The sequence below is a fragment of the Numida meleagris genome, chromosome 6 (assembly GCF_002078875.1).
Source record: "Numida meleagris isolate 19003 breed g44 Domestic line chromosome 6, NumMel1.0, whole genome shotgun sequence".
NCBI classification, from domain to species: Eukaryota; Metazoa; Chordata; class Aves; order Galliformes; family Numididae; genus Numida; species Numida meleagris.
In genome coordinates, this window is record NC_034414.1 from 15,366,179 (window position 1) to 15,379,153 (window position 12,975).

The window sequence follows — 12,975 nt, forward strand, 5'->3', positions numbered from 1 at the left end:
CTGCCCTTAAAAGAAATGAATTTGCATAGGTTCCAGGTTATTTGTCTTTGTTTGTTTGTGGACAGTGTTAGTTTTAAATGCTGCCTATCCAAAGGAGAACAATCTTTGTCAACCAAGAATATAGGATGCTGTCTTGCAGCAGTACTGGAGGCTTATTTTAATGGACTGCTTTTGTGCTGGAAACAGATAACAATACAATAATGTTACCAGTGCTGTAAATCTTGTTGTGCTAGCATGCTGTTCTATTTAGGCTTACACAATGTGTGATTTTTTTTCAGTTATGCATTCAAAAATTTTTAAAGCTTTTACTGTATAACTTTTAATTTATATTTTCATCTCTTGCAAAGTTCACCATTCCCGTATGTGATCTCTTATCCCAGGTAGTGGGGAAGCATGTGTTTGTTAAGAGATTCTGCTCAGAATTCTAAGTTCCATATATTTTTTTTACAAGTTTATAATGTGAAAGAAAAAGTTCTTAGATTAGAATACTTCAGACTGCTAGGGCTGTGTCGCTTTCAGAACAGTTTAAACATTCTCTCATTGAAGTATCACCAAAAAGGAATGTCCCTGGGCCCAGAAGAGAAGTTTAGTAACCCAAATAAGGAACCTGAGCTCCAATAGGAAGTGAATGAACAGACTTGGTTTAATATTTGAAATTCAAATAGAGATCTGGTGAGGGAGGCAGAAAAGCATGTTAAACTTAAAAATAAATCAGAAATATGAATAAGATATTTGAAGTATTACTGGACTTTGGGTCACTGCAACCTGTATGGATTCAAAAATATCTTTATTCCAGGCAAGAATAAACTTAAAAAGAAGCTAAGCAGAGAGGCATGAGAGTGGAACGCTAATAATTCACTGTTGGAAAGTAGAAATATGACAACATTTGAAAAGCAGTAAGAATGGCTGTGAATAACTTGTATGAAATGTACTTATTTACCTAAGTTATGGGACTGTTAAATTGCAGAATTGTGATTTGAATTGCTAGGAAATATAAAATGTACAAAAATAAATTCCAAGTATTCATTAAACTGCAAAAAAAAGATCCTGTTTGGAGGACAGAGCTAAAATAGATTGCGATGCTAAAAATTGATTTTTGAATTAGCAGTGAGCAGTAATATCATTTTGAGAACTGCTCGAAGTTAGAGTTCTATTTGCTTTGAGGTGTTTATCTATTAATCTATTTATACACATGTGTGTGTGCTCAAGTGCATTATTGGTTTTCATTTGATACATTTCACATCTTGAGTGATCCTGGTTATTTCTATTTTTCTTGATTTCTTAAGGAAATAAAGTTTATGACTCGTGTTGTCTCTGCTGGCCATCTTGTCTGTGCAGTTTTTCTCTGCAGTGCCCTTTGGACATATGGACTAATTTAAACCAAATTCGGAAACTGTTGCAAAATGTGTATTTAGGTTAGGGTTAGGTTAGGGGTAGGTCATGTTATCCGTGCATCTCTCATGTTGTGAATCTTTGGATGTGGTTTTACTTCAAGTATTGTAACACTGTTTTGATGTTAGGTAGATTTCTAGGCCTGGCTGGTGGGATACTTTCTGATGGACTGTACATAAATTTGGCTAAAATACTTAATTGCTTTACACTGTTCCAAACCTCAAAAAGATGATAGAAGTATTTGCTCTGAAGTTACATGGTAAGCAATATTCTACTGGAAACTAGTTAGGTAAACTCACTTATTTTCTTAATACTGTTTAAACTGACAAGAATGAAACCCAAATACGCAAGTCTGTCTGAGTGTCTGTAATCACATTTCAGGTGACCTCAGAAACTTCCTTTGTTAGCTGTAATATTACCGTCAGGAATATTTAGGAACTAGGCCTTAAAATGGTTGGGTGCCACAACGTAAGGAGGACATAAAACTACTAGAGAGTGCCGACAAGAGCGCTACAAAAAAGGTGAAGGGTCTGGAGGGCACGATGTGTGGGAAGTGTCTGAGGTCCCTTGATTTAGTCAGTGCAGAGCAGAGGAGGCTGAGAGGAGGCCTCATGGTGGCCTGCAGCTCCTCACAAGGGGAATGGTCTTAGTGCTTGTGTGGAAAATTAAATGTCTTGGGTTTTTTTCCTTTATTAGTCTTTCATCTTTAAATCTCACTAAAATTTTTAGGAAAAAAAATGTTGGTTTCTGAAGAGAGGAAAAAATTATTCTTTTGTTTTGCCAGTGTTCTACTATACATTATTTGAATTGCAGTAGCATGTAATGAACACAGTTGTGGACTGTGTAAGCACAGTACAATTGTAGAATGCACAGCCCAAGTGAAGAATACGCTGTCTCACCCACAGTGATTTTGTCCTGCATAAATGCTTCACTATCACTAAGTTGTCTTTCAGCTATTTTTCCTGGCTTTTCCTACAAGGTCTCTACTTTACACGACTAAAAGTTGTTCCTGGATTTTACATTCCTTAGGAAAAGGATTCGGGTGGTAAATAATTGCATAAATTGGAAGAGGAAGACTGAAGGGTATTTTCATCCTTTTCAAATACCAAGTAGATCAGGGAGTTGTCAGTGAAGTATAGTACTCAGCCAGATTTCATCATTTCTGTGTATCAAATGCAGATAGTTCTCAGAGAATGAAGGCTTTTGATTTAATACATAGCTTGCTGGGAAGCAGGTAAAGAGCGGCAGTTCTGTTTGTCTACTGTATTCTCCGCCTACTTTATTTTTTTCCTTTTCAAAACTGTTTGACAGATGCTAAGGTTAATGAATTTTAATTTTAAATTGGCCTTTTCCTTGGGCTGCTGACAGTCTTTTCTGTACCACAGGGACTGTTCTCTCCCAAGTCACTTTGCATTTCAGTAAGAAATGAAACATCTGATGGAAACTTCTTCATAAATAAGTGAACTCAAGTGGAACAAAGCCAAAGACTATCGGAGCTGGCTCCCTGAATCCCAATCTTGTGTTTCACTGTAGTATGAGAGATTAGATTCATTAACCTCTCATTAGAAACATGTCAATGTTAAAATCCCATAGTAGACGAGATTCAGCCCATTAGAAACCCCAGAAGACCAGTTAATGCAAAAGAATTAACTTTTCTTATTCCTGAAGTTATTAGTATATTCCTTATTTGGCGCGCTTCCATTTAATTGATATAGTAACTTCTTAGGTGCTTTTTTCCTTTAGAAGTAGCATAAATTTTACTAACTCAGGACTACATTTGACTAAAAATGGCTTTCATCATAGTGGAAAATCCAAGCACTTACTGGATAAAAAAATACTGCTTATTTCAATGTTACATTTTCTATATATGTATACAGTGATTATTTTATGATATTTTACATATCCATGTAATAACACTTGCAAGAGTTCTGTGCCAGTATATATTAATATAGATAGACTTTTCTATTTACAGAAGAATATTAAATCCTGTTTGAGCAGATTCAAATATATCCAGATACTAAAGCACTATGTTTAATTCCAGGTAGAGTTCAGAGTACGAAGGGAAATGAAACATCTCTATTGCCTATGACCTGAGGAGGTTTCTCCTCTAATGAAAATAAGTACTGCAAAATTATTTGAGTAAGATGAAATTCATTCTGTATCAGTCACATTAAATAGCTTTCGCTCAAGCTTGACGAGAATACCAGTTAAAATCCATAAAACAAGTAGCAAATGACCCTATATTAGCAGTATATTTTTGTGTGTATTCATCTGCTACTGTGAAATAAAAGACAAGTTTCCATTTTGTGTGGGTACTACAGGAAGCATGAAATGATGCTTTTGAATCACTTAACACCATTGCTGGAAACGGAAAACAATATTTTCAAAGAAGTTGCACTTCTCTGATATGCAGAACTGTGATTATCAGCCACAATTATTAAGTCACTTGGCTACTATTTCAAAGTACTATTTGTTGAACAAAGTGTGATTAGTAGGGAAGTGCCTTAAAAGAAACATATGTAAAAGTCATTAGGGACCTGATAGGATTTAGCTAGATTGAGGTATTAATGTCCGTGGTGCATTCATTAGTACAAACATCCTTTACTCTGCAGACTTGGTTGTGTTGCCAAATTTGCTGCTATGCATAATCAATTTAGGTCACTAAAAGGAAATTTAATTTCCTTATCCAGTTCATGAGTTTTGGATCTAAATGTACTTTGTTATCCCAGCTTTGATTCTGAGATTGCTACTGATATGAACAGAGTTTATTGGTTTGTTAGCTCTTATTAACAGAAGGAATCCAAAATACGTAGGCTGCTCAGAAAGTAATGCTTCCTATTTATTTCTGTGGAAACTACAACAGATAAAAAGAGCACAGTAACACTATTTGATAGAGCAAATTTTCAGCTCCAAAACACCGTTTTTCAATGTAGTGACCACCATTAGCTATGCATTTTCATTGGGAATGAACATGAGTCTACGTGCTGCACTAGTAAAAATCTACATGGCTACCTGGAACATGGCTGCACCAGTGGAGGTGACCCACTGTTTCACAGCTGCTATGAAAACAATATTAGTAGGGAAATGCTGCCAGAATCAAACACAGCAGAGATGTTACAAGTGTATACCTTCTAGTTTCCTGTCGTCAGGACAGGTTTAGGGGTTTGTTGTCAATGTAAGCTGAGTTTTCATTCTGAAGAGGCAGATATTAGAATATTAGAGTTTGAGCTACATTTAGGGTTCTCCTAAAATATTAGAGAAGCTTTCTTCCAAAGAAATGGAGGGCTGAAATTTAATTTTACAGCTTTGGACTGTTCTCTACAGCAGGAATTTGCCCCAGCCTCAACTACTGCAATGGGTGAAAATGCATCTCAGTTGCCTGGGATGTAGACAAGGATTAGAGAAATCTTTGTTGAGTTGTGGTTGTTTTGTTTGTTTGTTTTTAAGGATAACTTTACAGGTATTATTTACAAAAAGCCTAAAAACATCTTCCTAGAGTGCTGAACTGAAAAGCAACTGTTCTTTGTGCTGGTGCTACTTAGTTAGATGTATGATTTCTGTATGTGGAGTTTCTGACTTGTGTGATCTGAAAGCATCTGTAAGCTGTACCTTTGTTCCACTTCAAGGTACAATCTGAAGAATTGTGATAATTAATTCAAAAAATTTTGTTATTCCTGGCACTAAATGCCAGAGGCAGTTTATCATATTGCTTGAAAATGGTAACATTAATATAAAAATCATACTTGTTCTCACTGTATTAATTATTGTTTTACTTTATGTACAAATAGTTTGGTTCATATTGTAACATCCTAGGAAATGCCATTTACCAGGAGCTTCCTGAAAAGCAGCTTCTTTTCACTCTTGGTATCATGTTGACAGTGGGTTTTTTCAAGTGTTGATGTAATTATGTAAAATATTCTTGTATGTATTCATTTGCAGAGATGTGCTGCATTTCAGAATGAGGTACTATAAAGCCCCTTAAGATTTGATGTTGACTGATACCTCTAATACAGTTTTAAGGACCTTAAGTCTTAAATGTCTTTTTCTTTAACTGTGAACACTTCCTCCACCTACATATTTCAATAAAGAGGAGATACTTTGGAAGTTTATGGGCTTTCCTGCTGGGTTTTTGGGTTTTGCTTCCCTTCCCCTCCTTTTTTCAGATGAAATAAATCAATGCACCAGTGATAATATATAACTTCATTTTCAAATTGCAATGAGTATTCTCATGAAGGGTAGTGTATACTAGTAGCACACTTAAAAAGATGCAGCAAATGTCTTCCTTCCTTAATACACTCTACAACTAGTGTTTTTGCAGTTCAACTTCAGTGGGTAAGGCCTCTATTACACATGGTATATTATGCAAAGAGACGAGCTGAAAATGAAAGGAGATCTTTCCTGACCTATCTACTGAGTCACAGTTCAGCTTTGATTTTATATTCTTTCACCTCCAGATAGCTTGAACTCTCAGACATAGTGCTGATGGCAACACATGCTGATTAATTTTGCTGTGACCCCTGAATATCACAAGGCCGTGTCATCTTCTTTCTCCTTCTAGCAAATCATCCTTTAAGTGGCACTTTGGTGGAGCTATGAAGGTTCTTTAACATGATAGTGAAGCAATGAGCAGTATAATTTGGTGAAAATATGGGTTGCTTATCATAGACTATATCTGCAGTTATTTATTTCCTTGAGAGCCATGTCTGCTTTATATATGTTCAAGTGGGCATTATGACTCCTTATCTATTTTGAAAGGTTTGTGACAGTAGAGAGATCCTTTAAAAAGAGTTACACTCTTCTTTAATTGAAACAATTGTCAGACTAATGTTCTTGTTGCATGTATACTCGTGTACACCATTATAGATATTAAGCAAGGCTGGAAGCATATTGATGGTAACAGACAATATTTATGCAAGTTGCACAGAACATTTTAATGTATTTTGGGACTGAGCTGCACTAATGAATCTATTATATTGAACATATTGTTATATTGAACATTAAACACACTTAATGCTAGGAAGAAAGATTTCCTAAGAGAAAAGTTAAGGATACCTTACATTTTACCTGAAATAGTAAGCACTTTCTTTGGAGTCTTAGTCAGGACTTGTGTATTAGCTGCTTTTCTCTTTCCTTTTCCAGTCTTACTGAGTGGTACCACTTAATGTAATCTCTTTACCTTCACCTGCAGAACTCATTTTTAAAGTGAGGACTGGGTGATCTACTTGTGTACAAACTGCAAAATGTGATTACTTCAAATGCCTCTGCAATGTTTCTTGCCTAGTTAAAAGCAGAAAATTACTTCCTACCTGTTTATTGTCCTTTAGATATTTGCATTCCAACTTCTAGCAAAATAAATCTTGTAACTTTGGCTCTATTACCTCTGTTTCCATCAGTGATGTTTAATGGGTGATTGAATCATAACCTGGCAATTGTTGCTGATCTAATAGTTCTGTTCTGCTTTCCAACAGCTCTGTTACTAAGCCAAGTTGATATAGGCATGCAGTTATGCTATTTCCGTGACCAAGTCACATGCAGTGTTTATAAATTAATGCAGATTAGCTGAATGTCCTTTAGAGCCACTAACCAACAAATCCATTATTGTGTATTTTTAGAGCTAAGTCAACTCTAGCCTTCCAGTGGCTGCTTACAAGCCCATTTCCAATTATTTTTACATTAAGTACTCATTCTTCGTAATAGATGATTATGTAAGCTTTCTATTTTTGTCTCATTCTGGCTGTGGCATATGAATAACTTTTAATAGCCTCTAACAGAGAAATTGCAAATATATACTTCAGGGCATTTTCTTACTGAGGTTTGCTAATCTTTGCAATTCGTAAAGACCTTAGTGGTCAGATTGACTGTATCCCATCTGTCACTCAGCCTTGTGTGGTGAAATGACGTTCCGAAACTTGCAGCTAATTACACTGGCTAGTAAGTGTACTTGCTGTAGCAGTGACTATTAGTAGAAAGTGTACATGGCACTTGATGCATTATTTCAAGGTGACACCATTGTGGAAGGAGTATCCAGAGAAAGGTGGGTCAACATTTCTTAAATGATGTTAAGCACAGGGTCCTTGAGAGGTGCCAAAGAGCCTGTACTAGATGGAAAGGAGATAATCCTGGTGATGGACCGCAACAAGAATAAGTGACTCATGTCTCAGTCTCATGATTCATGTGATACATATAAAGGCATAATATTTTAACTTCCTTAAAATTATAGTTAGCTTGCCTTACCAGGTGATTTGTAGTTTACAAAAGACAGCAAATTCTCATAAGTGAATCACCATCTTCAATGGCATCAGTGGCCATGAAAATATGTAAACTTCACACATATTGACATTGTGACTTTCATTGTTGATGTGTCTGAGATGCTTGCTAAGTACTATAAATGGTCACACACGTTTGTTTCTTTTTAAGTTACAGAGGTTAACGTACACGTGTTCCATAAAAAGACTCAGGAGACAATTACAGAGGGTGATGTTTATCACCTGCAAAGAATCTGCGTACCACGTCCTTGCAGTTTCTGTGTCTGTCACAATTCTATATGCCCTCTTAGCTGCCCTGGCAACTCCTGAGCAATGCAGTGATGCTTAACTTCAGATTTCATCAGCATCTCCATCTTTTCTGCTCCTGAATGTTTTCCTTTTAAATTACAGGCTTTAAATGCATTTATTTATTTACTTGCAAATTCTGTAGATACAGTGAAAGATTTTGCAGTCATCTTGGGGCTGGGAACAAGTGGCAGTGCATGCACGTCTAGAATTTGAGATAGGTTTTCAGGCATCCTTCCTCTCTGAGGAAATATAAGCTGAGTACAGGGATGCTGGCTGATGGGATGATATTTACCCTATTAACCATTCATGGAAGCGTTGTACTGATGTCACTGAACGTGATGTTAAAGGGTTTGGGGAAGGGTCAGAGGCAAACACTACTTTTATGAATGACTGTAAACAGTAGCTTAGCAATTGCTTGGTTTGATCTCTTTCAGTGTTCAGGTGCAGTATCAGTGCAGATTGGTACATGCAATTTCCTGTTATTTTTACTTGTGCTGAGTGCTGTGATATAATTCTGTTTGAGCCATCAGAAATTTCTTTGTAATCTCAGGTCAAGTTAGTGTTCTAGTGTTCGCAGTTTTGTGAGCTACTGCAAGAGATGGACACAGTTCCTCTTGGTAAGCAAAAGGCTGTAATTTAGATTATTGATGTTCTATCATCAAATTTGAGTTTTTCCTGCTGTCTTGCAAACTTCCTTTACATTTCCTACCCATTTTTCTCTGTACAAAATAGTGTCATAATTAGTGAGCCTGAACACACAAAGAATATGGAAAAGAAAAATTCATATCTAGTAAGATAAATACAAGCTCAGGAAAGGAATGCTTCATTCATACACATAATTAACCTCAGCTGGCTGTTGCAAACTGATTTTTTTTATAAAAAAACATTCCTTAATTGCTTAGTGTATTGTACTGCAGTTGAACAGTTTTGCTGTCCACACTTCTGGTGGAAAAGTTTTGTTTTTTTTCTCCTACTTGCTTAATGGAAAACGCTTCATAGAATGACCAATTTCTGTGGCAGAATACATTCTTAAATTGTTTATTATGTATGTGTGAGATGAGAACTCTGCCTACATTTTGTACCTGAAATATTGCAAATTCTGTGTGAAGACAGAACTTGTAAAGGATCTAAGTTGAATGCTGTAATAACAAATGCCTGACAGGGGTGACTGGGATGCTTTGTGTGCTGGGTATATCTTTATGTTGATTTGCCAGGTAGTGCAGTAATTCTTCTTAAGCTCTTCTATTTTAGTGTGCTTATTTTAGAATTCATATAAGTGCCCCCCTTCCTGCTCTGCTTAAAAATACTCAGTGAGATGACCCATCATGTGCATTAGATACTACCCTATGGGAAATATGCTTGTATAGCAGCCTATGCTAGATTATGAAAATGTAGGCTATTAGCTCACAAAGCTATTGTGGAAATCGTATGCTAGAATTTAGTGTAAGACATCAGCCTTTTGATTTTAAGCCAAAGAAATAGCAGTTCACTAATTCTCTACAGAGGAAGAAGGGATGTGAGAGGGAGCTAGGGGAGTAGAAATAACTTAGTCCCTGTTAGTGGCTGTTGAGAAAAGCTGCATGACGTTATAGGTAGAATATACTTCATACATTATTTAGAATACAGCTTTCAGTTTAATGATCTTCATTATTCTGAGCTAGTTTGTTAAACCTGGTCAGGGTGTGTAATACGATGGAAAGCACAACAATGACAGCAGAGTAGCAAGATCCCAGGCTGCAGCAAGTGAGAACTTGCTCAAATGCAACAGCTGTAGACCCAGAAATAAAGGAAATAAACTGCTTACCTCCAGAAGACCTCAAGAACACAAGGATCTCCAGCAAAATACCCTCACCTCCACGGCCAACCCTTAAATGAGGTCTGGGAAGGGGTGGAGCCAGGATCCACCCCTTCTGGTCATGCAGCTGCATTGCATGCACCTGAGCTCTCCTGGGTTGGCCCTGCCTTCCCACCAGGTGCTCAGTCACTGGTTCAAGCTATGACTTAGCATTTCCACTACAGAGTGGAACCTTCCAATGTGTCTCACTTCATGTTTGGGAATTTCTCATCACTCTCTATTATTTGGCTGTACTCAACTGTGTGCACTAAAAAAATCATCCAATTCATAGGAAATTTTGTCAATTTTGCTGGGAATATGTGCACCAAACTGGGACAGTCCACTGGCCTAGTGGGGGCAATACCAACTCTTCTGCTGTTCTGTGTCAGCTGTAAAATAAAAATGTGTATCCAGCTGGAGATTTTTACCTATTTGTGTATAAATGGATGGTCAAAACTGGAAAGGTTGGCTGTCAAGTACAGTAATGCTTAAGGATCATGGGGAAAAGGATGATGTTTAATAAGAATAGACAGGCTGATATTGTCTACTTTCTGAGCTTCAGAAGATGATGCATAGAGAGGCTGAACTTCAGCACTTAACTGGAAGATGCAGCTATGTGGTACCTTTAAGAAGAAAATAAAAGAAAGAAGACTCCATTTGCATAGATTTTTCTCTGCTTTTTCAAGTGGCTTGAAATGCTCCAGTGATGCCACAGTGTGTGCATTTATTTGTATTTATTCCACCAACATTATTTTCTTGCTTATATTAGGTGTATGCGTTTCTTGCCCGTACTTCTCAACGGGCTTTGATTAGCAGTTTAATGAATTCAGCAAGGAACTGGACTCTGCTCGTGATTCTCTTATTGACTTTTGTAGCCTTTGGCAGATTGCTTAATATTTGCAACTCTAGTATTTGAAAAATTGTGGTACTTATTCTTGTAAAATGCTTCTGGGGGAGCTGGCTTTAGAGTGAAAAATGGCTGGATTAACTCATGCTTATTTCTGTATATTAAACCTATCAGTCTTGGGTTTGGGATTTTTGTTGGTTTTTTTTCTTTCCATATTTACTTCCTCAGGCAGATACTCTATTCAATAATATCATCTTTCTGGTGCCCTTACCAAAATTATTTTCAGGGATGTGACTGTGATATCAAAAGTACAGGGGATCCAGAAGGAAGGGGGTCAGATAATCTTTTCAGATATTCATATTTTGCCCCCAGTAAAGCATATTTAGGTCTGAATACTGTGGTATTTCTGCTTTATAGCAGAATGTCTGAATGGGCATGTGGCAATGGAAGGAGAAGGTGGTGTGTTATGACTCCAGAAATACAATGGGAACTGTATTGGCTTGAGAGAGAAAAATATTAGTCTTTATGAGAATTTTAAAACAAATATTTAAGTAATTAGTAATCTAAATAGTAACCTAATCAACATTCAGAGAAAACAACTAACTTCTTTGCTAGAAAAATGTCAATCATATCTACATGAAAGAAATCATGGATAAAATCTCTCTGAAACAGTTTTCCATGCTTTCTGAACTAAATACCCGGTTGAAGGCATGCTGGAGTTTTACATGTTAGAAGTTAGTAGATCTGTAATACCAATTCCTCTGCTTCCTTTTCTTCTCTGAAGTGCCTGTATGCTAATGTGTGCAGCATGGGGAATAAACAGAAGAACTAGAGATCTGTGTGTGTGGTCACAGCATCGTGATCTCCTTGTGATCATGGAGGCATGGTGGAACAGCTCACATGACTGGAGTGCTGTCATGGGTAGCTACATACTTCTTAGGAAAGACAGGCCAGCAAGGTGAGGTGGTGGAGTTGCTCTTTATGAACAATGGGAATGTATAAAGCTCTGCCTAGGGATGGATGGAGAATGAATAGAGAGATTAGGGGCAGGCTAATATGGGTTGTAAGTGCTTACTATAGGCTTCCTGATTGGGCAGCTGAAAGTAGCATCATGATCGCAGGCAGTGGTTCTCATGGGGTACTTCAATCAACCTGACATTTGCTGGAAAAACAACACTGCCAGGCACACACAGTTGAAGATAACTTTCTGATGCAGGTCGGGGAGGAGCCAGTGACGAGAGGTGTACTGCTGGACCTTGTTCTTATAAACAAGGAAGGACTGCCGAGAAGGACCTGGGTGTCCTGGGGGCCAGCAGGTTGGCCTTGAGCCAACAGTGTGCCCTTGTTTCCAAGAATGCCAGGGGTGTCCTGGAGTGCATTAAATAAAGCATGGCCAGCAGGTCAAGGGAGGTGATCCTCCCCTCTTTGAGAACTTTCCTTCTCAAATTTCCTGATGCTTTCCCATTTAAAATCTATTCAAAATCTCTTGTCTGCTGAAAAACTATGACACCAGTTCAGTTTTCTTTTCGCAAATAAGCATAATACTGTGGGGCTTTTTTGATCTTGTAATAGAAAAAAATCACAAAATTCTACCCAATAGAGGATGACAGGAGTGGATAGGCTTAAGAGATCTTAGTTATTATTGCCAAAATGAAAATGTTATTTGTGGTCAAATAACATTTATGTAGGATATGCTGTTGAAGAATGATTTAAATGGGCAACAGCCTATCAAATGTGATTAAATGGGCATAGTGAGAATAATGTTCTGGAAATCTGAGTCTGTAACAAAAAATGTGTCAGAAGTACAGTGCTTTTCTGCAAATTCCATGCTTGCATTGTCAGCAGCTGTCTGCAGGCTTGCCGGGCTCTATGTTCTTTTCTGTGCTTGTCAAGAAGATGCCTGTCATAATTAAAGTACATACAGAAATACAAACGCATGGTGGAGGTACGGTGCAGTTCAATATTCAAACCCATACATTTGTGTGTTTACATGTAAGTACTTACGTGTGAGCTGTGTACCTGAAGTATGCTGTTGCTGGGGGACAATTCGTTAGCTCAATCCTGTGTCATAGGGGCAGCCTCCTCCTGCTGGCCTTCCTCCAGCAAGGTGTCACAGGGCAACCACGGTGTCAGCACACAAGAACATGTGGCTCATATGCTCACAGCATGATATGTACAAAATTACTTCAACCCAAATACAACAACCAAGTACAACATCGCTTCTTCTCTTGAGGCTTTGATGTTGCCTTCCCTTGAGATTATGCTACTGTACATTTGTTGTTCTTACTGGTGGCTATTCCTCCAGACTTCTGAAGGATCTTGGCCAAAATAATATAAAAAAATGTACT

At 37.5% G+C, this 12,975-nt stretch overlaps 1 protein-coding gene across 1 annotated transcript in view; it reads left to right on the forward strand.

Annotated features, from left to right (window-relative positions):
• CHID1 (chitinase domain containing 1) overlaps positions 1 to 12,975 on the forward strand; it is a 105,595-nt gene that overhangs the window by 56,749 nt on the left and 35,871 nt on the right. The gene's annotated exons all lie outside the window — the stretch shown is intronic.